The 12,584-nt window shown below is 40.5% G+C and overlaps 1 long non-coding RNA gene across 4 annotated transcripts; it reads right to left on the bottom strand.

The window, feature by feature from the left end:
* Nucleotides 1–2,609: 2,609 nt before the first annotated feature.
* LOC134431608 (uncharacterized) lies at nt 2,610–9,886 on the bottom strand. Of its 4 annotated transcripts, none has more exons than XR_010031027.1 (7): nt 9,766–9,886; nt 6,349–6,427; nt 5,678–5,741; nt 4,912–4,987; nt 4,482–4,791; nt 4,024–4,141; nt 2,610–2,878 (listed from the first exon to the last, which is right to left on the bottom strand). It is a non-coding gene; the product is annotated as an uncharacterized LOC134431608 (long non-coding RNA). The 4 variants fall into 4 exon arrangements; XR_010031026.1 differs by having other exon boundaries at nt 6,363–6,427; nt 9,766–9,883; XR_010031025.1 differs by lacking the exon at nt 9,766–9,886 and adding an exon at nt 6,957–7,209 and having other exon boundaries at nt 6,363–6,427.
* Nucleotides 9,887–12,584: the final 2,698 nt, after the last annotated feature.

Here is a 12,584-nt window from a genome sequence, read left to right on the forward strand (position 1 = left end):
CTATTCCATATTGCATATATCCCTAAAACTTTAATTTATTTGTATATTTTTATAATTATTTTTACATAGTAAGTATGTATTTCTGTTACTATTTTTACTTCTGTAACACTTGGATTATTTAAAATAAAACGTTTGCCTCCATCCACATTAAAGCCAAAAAGAACCCCTTTCTTCAAAACTGTACTTTAATATTTTTTTAAATTCTATTTTTCAGGTTCATATTTACATTTAAAATGTATACTTATGTATACTGTTATTTGTATTTTTCATTACATCTCTTCCTATTATTTGTATTTATTTATATTTTGTGGTTATATAATATATTTATATCTTGATTGTATATCTCAAATATTTAGAAATATATAACAATAATAACTACATTCATATGATTTAAAATAAAAACCCTGCCTCTAACACAAGAATAAAAAAGCCCAACCTTTGTTTTAAACAATATTTAAATAGATTTTATCCTCGTGTTCAATTTTTATATTCATATTTGTATTTATAATGTATATTAATGTATATTGCTTACTTATGCATTTATCTTTACCAATGTCAATTTATAAATAAATTTATATTCTATATTACATCCGATGCGAGTAGGTATTTATATTTTTTATATATTTTTATTCATATTTTTTATATTGATTAAATATTTCTGCGTCAAGATTTTTACTTCTGGAACACTTATAATATTCAAAATAAAAACCCTGCCTCTACTTAAATAAAAGCCAAAACATTCCCTTTCTCTTAAACTATATTTACATATTTTTATATTTATATTCCCATTTATAATTTATATTGCCCTATAATGTTATTTATATTCTATACTACAACTCTTCATATTACTTACATATATTTATATTTAAATTTATAGTCATAGTTTAGCAATTTCTCTTTATATATTTATTATATCTTTCTATCTTAAGATCCACATTTCTATATTACTTATATTATTTAAAATAAAACTCCTGCCTCTAACCAAATAAAAACCAAGGACACCCCTTTATTTGAACCAGATTTAAAATTTAGGAAGTAAATTTATTTTTCAAAATTATAATGATATTTATATGGATATTTTTATTTATTCTATTCATAGATATTATATATATTAGAGAGAATACCTTCTAATATAATCATAGATATATATTTTCTGTATTATATATATATTTTTTACTTATATTTATTTAAATTAAATATGTATAGATATTTGTATTTCTATATATATTTGTATATCTGAATTTATATTGTATTTCTATCATTTATTTAAAAACCCCAGCCTATAACCTAAAAAAACCCACAATTTACTTTAACTCTATTTAAATATTTTTATATCTACAATCTATATTTATATATCTTTGTGTATATATATATATATATAAAACAGACTATCATTTACCTATATGATAATATGTTCCAATTATATACCATATATTATAGTTCTATGTATGTATCTGTTATCTATATTTATGTTTACCACTCTAATTTTATATTTATTTTTAAATTTATATTTATTTCTATTTTCATCTCTATATTAAACCATGTCAGTTCATTAACCCGACGCACCAGAGCCACAACAATACTGTACCTTTGTCAGCGCCGGCACGCAGCACACGCCCATCCCATCGCAGCACAGCAAAACAAAACCTATTTCTATTACTAACGGAACAAACATCCCACAACACTGAACCCTAATAAAAACTCAAATAAACCTAACTGTAAACAAATTTTAAATCCCACTATAAAGTAGCCCAAAACCTCCGCACATGCTCATCATAAACTTCCTCCTAAACCAGTATCTCAAAAACCCCAAAAAACTCAAATACACCTTGAAAATGACACAACTGCTAATAAAAACAAACACCCAATAAAAATTAAATCAAACCAACTCACTAGACTCAAAACTGTACAACTGACCCTAAACATTACTAAAAAAAGTCCCCAAATCTCTACCTTTTTGCTAATGCACAAATAATAACCTATAATCTATAAAAGTTCTTTGAAAAAATTAAAAAAAAACCCATGAAAATAAAAAACCTAAACCATTAAAATACTAAAAAACATCACTACCTAAACTAAAAAACGTGTTGCCTATAAAAACCCACCATATAAATGCCCCTGTCCCAAAAAATAAAAATAAAATAACTGTCAAACCAGAAAGAAATCAGAACTTAGGAACACCAAAACCACAGCGTTCAAGAAGTCACACTACATCCCTCATCATACACCAACTACAAACAAGATAATACAATGAATTCTTAAAAACCACCTTAAGACCACTACATTGAAAAACATTTCAAAAATTAAAAACTGCATTTAACAAAAGCCATCTAATAAATTCACACCCAAAACTCCAGCAGCCCAGCTGGCCCTACCAAAGCTCTAGGTTCATACATACAGTAAACAAAACCAAAATCCCAGTAATACCCATCAGAAATCTAGGAAATAATCCTATTGAAATTAATCCTGCTTCAAATACAAACCAACCCATCCAGAAAGTCAGCTTCACTCAAAAAACAATTTACACAGAGTTAATAATACCAAGAAATGAAACAACACACCATATACCACCAATGAATATCATAGTGAAGGAAAAAAAAACCACTACATTTTTTCCTTTTTGTTTTTTAAACTAACTTCTTTTATTAGCTAGAACAAAAGATTTTGCCAGGACTGTAACAACAACAACAACTTCTTTTGCTTCTTCTCCTTCTGAAATGTCCCTTCTCACTCCCAAATTCCTTTCAACGCCTGAGTTTACATCCAAGCAAAAAAGCAAAATTCGTGCACTCGTCCGTCCGATGCTCCTGTCAGATTCTCTCTTTCCCTCCACATCTTCTTACACTTTCAGTCTTCACGCTGTCCCGCCGTGATGAGTCTGACAGAAGAATTGGCACATGTTAACAGAGCATTTCCCTCCCTCCCTCTGCTTTCCTCAGTGCATTTCAATCCATCCCAGGCCTGCGGTGATGCACGCTCACCCCAAAGCTCACAGCAAGCATGCAGCAGCTCAGGCTCACTCGGCTCCAGGGCCCAGAGCCTGCAGGCCCTGCAGCTGCCACACGGATGGACCTGGTTCCCTCCCCGGGTGCCCAGAGGGAAACCTGAGGGCAGGCGTCCACCCCGAGGGTGCACCCGCAGCCCCGGGCAGGCATGGAGTCGCCGGCTGCTCTCTGGGGACGACACCCTCCCTGCAGGCCACACTGCCTCGTCCTCTCCCTCCCTGGGGGACAGGCACCTCCAGGGTCTGTGACCAGCCCCCTTCCGTCAGCATCCAGGGGCTGTGTCAGAGCCACAGGGCTCAATTCGTGGTGAGTACCGATGGCACACAAATGGCAGCCCGAGGAAATCGTGTTCTGGCCTCTAAGTGCTTGGGACAGGGTCTGATTTTTTGTTTTGTACTTGTATGAAGATTAGTACAACAGGGCTCTGATGGATGACATGGCAACACAGAATTAAAAACTCCTCGATAGGATTACATTGACTTCTAGGAAAAGACAAAAGCTTAGGACCCTTCTGAAATCTACTTTTAATCCAAAGCACGGGGATTGTCAGCACGCTGCACCTTCCAGCTTTTCAAAGCAGCTTCCCTCTGAAGACCAGGAAACATTGATTTCTACAGAAACAACGGGCAACCCCCAGGCTAATCTCAGCACTACTGTTTAATAGGGGACCTGCCAGCGTGCCAGTCCAGCTTCAAGTGTGCTTTACTTCAGTCTAACATCCCCACAAAATTCTTCTCACCACTTCCAACCCTGAAATCTTATCTTCCCCTAAAGCTTCTCTTCATTAGCAATTTCCAAGTAACATGGTATTTTTACAACATTCAAAAATGTCATGCTGGACTGTGCTAGAGAGTAATCTGCAAATATAAGCTTAGCAAAGTTTGAATTGACTTGTCCAGAGAAAAAAACTACAAGTGAACACCTACACCTGCCTACAAAGAGCTAACAAGCCCCTGGCAGCTGCCAGCATCAAAGCGCAGCGGATGTCTCTAATACAGGGTAAGGATAACAATATCACCTTCTGTTCTCTCCAGCTTCTTTTCCCTGCAGTTGTATTTTGCTTCTTATGATTTTTTTAGTCCCCGTATCTTCTTGGACAGCACCGAGCCCAACGACAAGGACACGAGAGTCTTTCCCTGCCGGGCGGAGAGAACCAGGAAAACAGTTAAAATAAGAACAGAGCAGTTTGAAATTCATACTTGCAACGAGAAGCACCGCCTAACCAACAGAACAAAAGTAAACAAAGCATGACACCTCCCTGGGGACAGAAGACTCACAAACTCTCCAGGATTTACAATTCTAGCCACCAACCCCTTCAGGACAGCAGCCAAGTGTCCCCTGGGGTGGTGCTGCACCAAAGAACCATCTGAGAGGTTCCAAAGAGTGAAATGCACAATATTTTGCAAAGACAAAAAATCTTGCAAAATAACAAAAATACAATAGATGTAAACTACAGGGCAAGAGTACAAGTGTTACCTTTGGCAGCTGGAACCATCCAGGTGAGCACCTGATAACTGGATCCTCACCAGAGTTTGAACCCTTCAGGACACAGAAGGGTTTTCCCCAGGAATTTCACAGACTGAGTTTTGACAGAAGCACGCTCGCCAGATCCTCAGAAACGTCGCCCATTCTCCAGGCGTCTGGAGAGAACTGCAAATGGCTCTCACGTAGTTGGAGCTGGTTCTGTAAGGTCTCAGGGTGAATTTCACCAGATGCAACCAAATTGGGCAACTCCCAGTGGGACAGAAGGAACCCAAAGCTTGGGTAAGCAGAGCTGCAGCAAATACTGAGGAAACAAACATAACAGCGTAAAAAATAATAAAACATCCTTTTTTTTCTCTTGCTTTTGTTTTTTTTTTTCTTATTCAGATCAGCATAGCAATTAAAGAGAAGGTGAAAAACTCACCATTACTGAACATTTCATCACCTGTAAGCTGAGCATCCTTAGCATAGGGGACTCCAAAGTTAAAATTCACCGATCCCTGGGAAATGAAACCAAATATCGTATGGTAAACAATCAAACAGCAGACATAAAAATTTGTTTCCTCTAAGGACTTTCAGGTACGTATGTATCTTTGCATTACACATTAGAACATACACTTTATACCATCACCTAATACATAATAATTTACCTTTAAATTTTGATAGTATAGCATGAAATTTTAACTTAAACTGGTGATCTATTATTATTCAGTTGGTGCCTAAAGTTATTTCTGCTGTCACGTTCAAAAAAACATGAATTTTTTTTACTGGAATGAGCAATTGATTTCAAAGTCATCACAAGCCCACCAAAACACAAAGCTGGCTTCACTGGACGGGTCTGTGAGCTAGAAGTAGTTAGGCTTGTACTTCCCTCTTGTTCTTCCAGAACCAATAAATGCTGTCAACAAAACCAGGATCTTTAGCCCACTGCTGTGAAAGATTCTACAAGGATGATGGTTTGATTTGTGTTTAGAAGTTTTGATTTGAAATGGCCAGTCCAATGGATAAAGACAGTTTAAGTAGTATTACATTACTATTGTTATTATTTCTATTATGATTTTTACTAGTACTACTACTATTGTTATCACCTGCTACTGGAAGAAACAAACCAGTAGTACCTATACTTAATTACTTTTATTTCCAGAAAATAATAAAGAAAAAGAACCAAACCAAAAAAAGTCACTTCCTACTTTTTATATCAAGGGATGAAAAATTTCTCTTGGGCTCTTCTCCAATTGATCAAGACTCATAGCACTGAAAGGCAAACAAAACAGTGCTTTATAGAAGGCCAAGTGCACGTTTCAAGGCTGAACCACCAACTGACTGCAGTGACAGCACTTACAACGTGAATCGTTCCCAGAGCCTCTGTTCAATGGAATGTTCTGTGGAACTGCCATTTCTTTCCCAAAACACTAACTTCCAACACTTCCTAATCTTATCTTGTATTTTAAAACCACAGAAGTTAGTGAGACTCTGTGCGGAGGTCAGCTTTAAATTTATTTCCTTCTAAAGCACAGAGCTCTGTTCCATCACCCTTCCCTTCGGCTCTACACTGGATCATGGTGAGCATTTGAGGAGTGCTCAAGAACCAATTCGATTTCTCTCTTTTTTTAGTTCTCTCTACTCTTAAATAATGCAAGACAAGTCAAATGAAAAATGACAAGTTCAACATCAAAGTCACACTTTTTCCCTTTGTCTGCTCAAGAACAGGCTCTAAATCCACTTCTTGCTGCCTTCAACGATTCAGACTTGCAAAACCATTTTGACATGTTTTACAGCTTTATCATAAAACCCACAGAATGCAAGCTCTGTATTACAGGAAAAGGTAATTCACAGGCAAATATCTAAAGAGACCACTTACTTGTAAATACATACCTTGATAGAGATCGCACTGAGAACGTTTCTGTGGGACTCTAAGGGAGACATATTTTCTGAGTATCCTGTAAACAAGAAAAGCTACGATATATTACAAGACATCCCCACTTTTTCTACATATTCAAATAGGATTTTTAATAAAAACAATTCAGTTAAAAAAGAAGGAAGAAAATCAAGGTAATTTTACTCAGCTATATTTACTCCCGATTTAGAGGGAAAAAAAAGTCACGGGTGCTGCAAAGAAAAAAAAAGTGAACCATAAACGCTTACAGTAGAATTTTAAAACAAGTGCTTGCATAAAAGAATCTTATGGAACGTGAAGTAGAAAAAAAAGTGAAACCACTATCAGACCTGCCTATTTTCTCACCAGTGTACAAGAAAATCCTAAAAGCATTATAAAGTCGCTGCCTGAAACCGCTCATGGGATGTAACCAAGAACAATTTAGGCATTTGCTAATTTAGACAGAAACCTTTTCTGGATGCAAGTGTCAAATCAGAAGTTTTGTCTTTCAGAAGCTCGACAATGCTGGAAAGCATTTTCCCTGGGGCTCGGGAGGGCAGGGGCGGAAGGGGGGGTCACTTTGCAGCTCGCACCTGTGCCATCCGAACCATACAGCCCGCCCGCTCCCTGCGCTGGGCATTCTCCCGGCCATCTCTGGCTTTACCGCCCAGCGCCGCTCCATCCGCTGTCACGGCACAAAGAGCCACGGGCACTAACGCAGGCAGCAGCCCCGCCATGCCGGCGATACCGCAGCGCTCCCTGCTCGCAGCGCCCAACACGCGGCGGAGCCGCCTCCGCCCGCAGCACCGGCAGCAGCCCGAGGGAGACGGCTGCAGCTCGGGGGCTCCTCCGGCGCCTCCGCCAGCCCGAGGGCGGCCGCCCCACCGGGACCGCGGCAGCGCCCGGCGCCGCTCGCCCGGGGCGGCTCCTGCAGCTCCCGGCCCGCGGCAGCAAAGCACCGCCTCGCCCCCCGCCCCCGGCACCGCTGAGGGAGGCCGAGGAACCGGGCGGACGCTCCTTCCGCGCTGCTCAGCTCCGGGCGGGCGGCCAGACGGAGGCTGCGCCCCTCCAGCGTCGCTGTCCCGCGCGGGAGAGGCGCCGGCAGCTGCGCGCGCACAGCTCCGCGCGGCCGCCTGGCACGCCAGCCACTCATGTGCCGCGTCAGCCGTTGCGTCACACGCCGCGCCGGCAGCACGGCCTGCCGGGAGTTGTAGTCTCGGGCTGACAGCCACCGCTCCGTCCCCCGCCACCGCCACCTGCAGTCCCTCCTGGGCATCAAACGGGTCCTTCGCCCCAGGGCGGGGAAGGACCTGAGGCAGCACCGCTCCTCCCCAATGCCCTCTCTTTTTCCCTCCAACTCTTTTTACTTTTTTCATTCTGTTTTTCACCACTTGCCTTCCCTTTTCCTTTTCCTTTCCTTTCCCTTCCCCTTTCTTGTATTTCTAATCTTGGTTTACCTTTCCACCTTTAGAATAAAAAAGCAGCAGTAGAAACTTTCAGGCTACCCGAGAGTAAAAAAAAAAAAACTCCAAAACGAAAATGATTTAAAGAAAACTATTTATTCCCTGGGAGCCTGAAATTTTCTACTGCTGCACGTGACATAGAGCTTTTATTCCTTCTTATAGATAGTTGATATTTTATATATATTTATCGTTTATATTGATGTATTATATTAGTAACTATATATAATATGCACCTTATTCAAAAAATATACGGGAAATATTTTTTAAATTATTTACCACATCTACTGCTACAACTTATTTTTCCTTATATTTCTAATTTTTATATAAATCTTTAATGTGTTTATGATATATTTCTATACTTATATTTCTACCTTTATATTATTTGTATTTGTAATTTTTACACGAAAACCCCTGCTTTGGCAAAGAAAAAACAAAACCATCCATTATTTTAAACTACCTAAATGTTTTTTTATATTTGTATTTATCATAATATACAACAAATGATAGATATAGATAGATAGATATATCACATCCGTATTTATATCTATTTTATATCCATTTCCTATAATATTTTTCATAAAATACATGCAGTATTACTTGTATTATATATTGTATCAATTTATGTTATTTTACATTTACAATTTAATATTAATTTTTTATCTGTCTGCATATAGTTGCAATACATTTATATATTTGTATTTTTGTTTGGGTTGTATTTACATTTATATTCTCTATTCATATATCTAAAAACATACACAATACTCTATTAAAATTAGAATAACTTATTGTAACGTATAATGACTTATGTTACACGTTAAATTTTAAAAATTGACCGAATATATAAAAATAAAATTGGCTCATTCCCATTGCTACACATCTATTTCTTTTGTTTCAATATAGTTAGAGTCATAATTGCATATTTAAAATCCAATTCCTAAATGAAATGACGAAACAAACAGCATCAAATTCCCACCAGTGTCTTCCAAAAACATCAAGATACCTCCAACAGCCAAACAAGTGTCAGCGAAAAAACAAAGAACACTCTTTTCAATAACAATTCTCATCAGGACAGAAAAATGGAACCAAAATAAAAGAAAATCCTATAGAAACACACACAGCAAATTACAAAAAGTACTAAAAAAAAGTCAAACCAATCTACTCAACTCAAGCCAGTGCCACTCACCCTGAATGACGTTACTAAAAAAAAACCCAACAAAATTCTACCTCTACACTAACTCAAGGAATAAACAATCCTCTGTAAAAATAACTTTAAAACCTGAACTAATTAACAAAATGGAAAAACATCTCAACCACTAAAAACTAAGAAATTAACTACCCAAATAAATAAATACTTTAAAAACCCACCATATAAATACCCATGTTCCCAAAAAAAACCCTGATAAACAATACTCAAATACATTAAAAGACAACAACAACATCAAGAAGAAAATAAAGAAACCAACAACAAGAATAATACCAAAAACCAGATAAACTTAAATCTGCAACCAAAAAATTATTCCCAACTGAATAAACCCATAGTGCCTCAAGCTATCAAAATAAAAATACCACCTAGAAACAAACACAAAGACTAAAGACAAACGTAACCATAAACAATGTCCCCAAATTACCCGTAACCACAAAACATACACTACAATCAAATAAACCAAACAAATAAAAGCCCTGGAAGACGATAAACACACATGCAATTATAAAGATTAAAAACCCGCTGCTATGAACGACAGGATGCTACCTCAAGCCCCCCAAAACAAACACTACACACGCTAATAAAAGCCACCGCAACAGAATTAAAATGCGAACCGCTGCTTCGCGCTACGACCCGTAAAAACCATTGCGCGCCCTTCTAAACATAATACCCGGAAAAAAAAAAATAAAATCCGACTACAAAACCCAATCCAAAACAAACTATTATCATCCCTACCGGCACCAAGAACCGTGCCCACTCAGGAAGAACACTGTATCCCTTAGCGGACACCCGCTGCAAACCGAACCCAGCGATGCCATCAACGCCTCCAAAGCGCCTCCGAGCCACGGCACCGCCGAACGTGGAGCGGCCGAACCCCGCGCTCGCTGCCGGCCCCGGACGGAGCGCGGCTCCCGGCAGGAAAGCGGCTCCTGCGGCGGCTGCCCCGGCACGCGGGGCCGGCGCCGCCCCGGGGAGCCCCGCCCGCTGCCCCTGCCCGGCGGGGCCGGCACCGGGCCCGGGGCTACCGGCGGTGCCCGAGCCCCGCGCCCGGAGCGGACGGAGCGGCCGGCACCGCCCGGGCCGGCGCAGCAGCGCCCGCGCCTCCTCTGCCGCCCTTGGCCGGCCCGGCCCGGCTCCGCTCGGCTCCGCACGGCTCGCACCGGCGCGGCTCCGCCACTGCCGCCCTCGGCCGGCCCGGCCGCGCCGAATCCCCCGTGCGCCCCGGCAGCTGCCCGGGCCGTGCCAGCAGCGCTCCCGAGCGGGAACGTTCCGGGCCGGGCCGCGGGCACGGGCAGCGCCCTCCAATGCAGCGGCACAGCCCCATTGCAGCCCTGCAAACGCTGCCGGAGCTGCGGCTTCCCGCAAGCCAACCCCGAAACCGCAGACGGGGCGCACCTCACTTCAACAAAGGCAAAGAAATGTGATCTCCCCTCCAATTTCACCCCCTAGGAGAGCAGAAAAGAAGGGGCGCTCCCCAAATGAAAGCCTTCGACTGATGGGAAAGGGCGATTTCGACCTCCATTCAAACCCTTGAAAAGGAGGGACACCAGGGCTGCCCCCTCCATTTAAACCCGAGGGTGATGAAAATGGGGTGGCTGCCTTCAAATCAAACCCATAATACCACAAGAATACTTTTCCCATTCCCCTTAGAATAGAACGCAGGGATTCCCTGTCACCCCCGGGATACCCCTAACAGCCTGGAAAAGGCAGCTTTTCCTGCAATCAACACCCTTAAATCCACAAGTCAAGAGGGATCCCCTCAGGTCAAACGCAGACAATAAAAGAAGAGGAGCTGCTTCCTTCTCCTTAATTCCTTTTGTCTTCATAAGCTCCATTTTTGTTCCTGGGGAACCGGGGAGGGACTAGCAAGATGAAATTGCAAAGGGGAAGGAGAAAATTCCCCGCTCCAAATCCACACGGGCTCACCTGTTCGGCTGCTGCTCCCCGGCACAAAGATTCGTCCCTCGGCGCCTCCTTTAAGCGATGCTCCACGTACCCAAGCGCGGATCCAGGTGTCCCCCCGACCCTGTGGGAAGCTCTCGCAGTCCTTCCATGAGACAGCGCCGGGAGCGGCCCATAAACCCCTCCACTCAGCAGCTCCATGCAAAAGGGAGCTGAGGCAAAGCCTCCCCCTAAAACAGCCTCGCCCCGGCAGGAGCCGGCCCCTCATCATCCTCACACTCACACCTGGGCTGCTCCGAGCCCTCATCATCCTAACAGCTCACACCTGGGCTGCTCCGAGCCTCCATCATCCTCACACTCACACCTGGGCTGCTCCGAGCCCCCATCATCCTCACACTCACACCTGGGCTGCTCCGAGCCCCCATCATCCTCACACACACCTGGTGCTGATCTGAGGCCCCATCATATATTTTTCATATTTATAGTCGCATGTATATTTAGAATTTATATTACTGTATAATAAAAATTATATATTGCATCTCTTCATGTTACATAGATTTCTATTTGTATTCATAGTTTGGTATTATATTTTTATATCTCTATATATTTATTATATATTTCTGTATGCCGATTTACATTTCTATAGTACTTATATTATTTAAAATAAAACCCCTGCCTCCAAAGAAATAAAAAGCAAAGACACCCCTTTATTTAAAACACATTTAAAATTTTAAAAATAATTTTGTTTGTCATAATTCTATTCACATCTATATTTGTAATTTTCATTTGTTATATTTATAGATATTATATATATTGGAGAGAATACCTTTTTATATAATAATAGGTATATTCTTTTGACACAATAGATTTCTTTTACTTATATTTATATGTATTAAATATTTATTGATATCGACATATATATATGGTATATTTGGATTTCTAGTTTTATATTTTTTATGAAATCTCCAGCCCATACCCCAACAAAAGCCAAACAATCCCCAATTTATTTAAACTATATTTAAACATAAATCCTGTCACGGCTGCATTGCACAGCAGTGCCCCAAGCTAATCTGACACTTGTTCATCTCCTGGACCTGAAACTGAACCTGCTCACCTTGATCGCACCTGGCAGAACCATTTTCGTACCTTTTTCTGGCATGTCTTGTTTTTGTTTTTTTTTGTCTTGAGTTTTTGTGGCCTTTATTGCCACTCTTTCTTGCCTTGTTTCTTGGGGCTTTTACTCCCTTTTTCCTTGATTTTTTTCTGGCATTTCTTGGGGTTTTTTCTTTATTTCTTCTTGCCCATCTTGTTGGGTTTTTTTTGGTTTTTCCTTGCCCCCCTTGGGGTTTTTTTTTCAGGTGTTTTTTGTTTGTTTTTTTTTTTTTTTTTTTTCCCTGGGTTTTTCTTGGCCTTTTTTTTTTCTTTTCTGGTTTTTTTCTTCCCCATCTTGGTTTTTTGTTCTGATTTTATTTCTTGCCCATTTTGGGGTTTTTCTCTGGTCTGTTTTCAGGGATTTTTCTTGCCCATCTTGGGTTCTTTTCTGGGTTTTTTTTTTTTCTCTGCCTTTCTTACGTTTTTTTCTGTTTCTTTTTTTTTTTTTTTTTTCCTGGGATTTTTCTCCCCCATCTTGGGGGTTTATTCTGGACTTTTTC

The sequence above is a fragment of the Melospiza melodia genome, chromosome 2 (genome assembly GCF_035770615.1).
Source record: "Melospiza melodia melodia isolate bMelMel2 chromosome 2, bMelMel2.pri, whole genome shotgun sequence".
NCBI lineage: Eukaryota > Metazoa > Chordata > Aves > Passeriformes > Passerellidae > Melospiza > Melospiza melodia.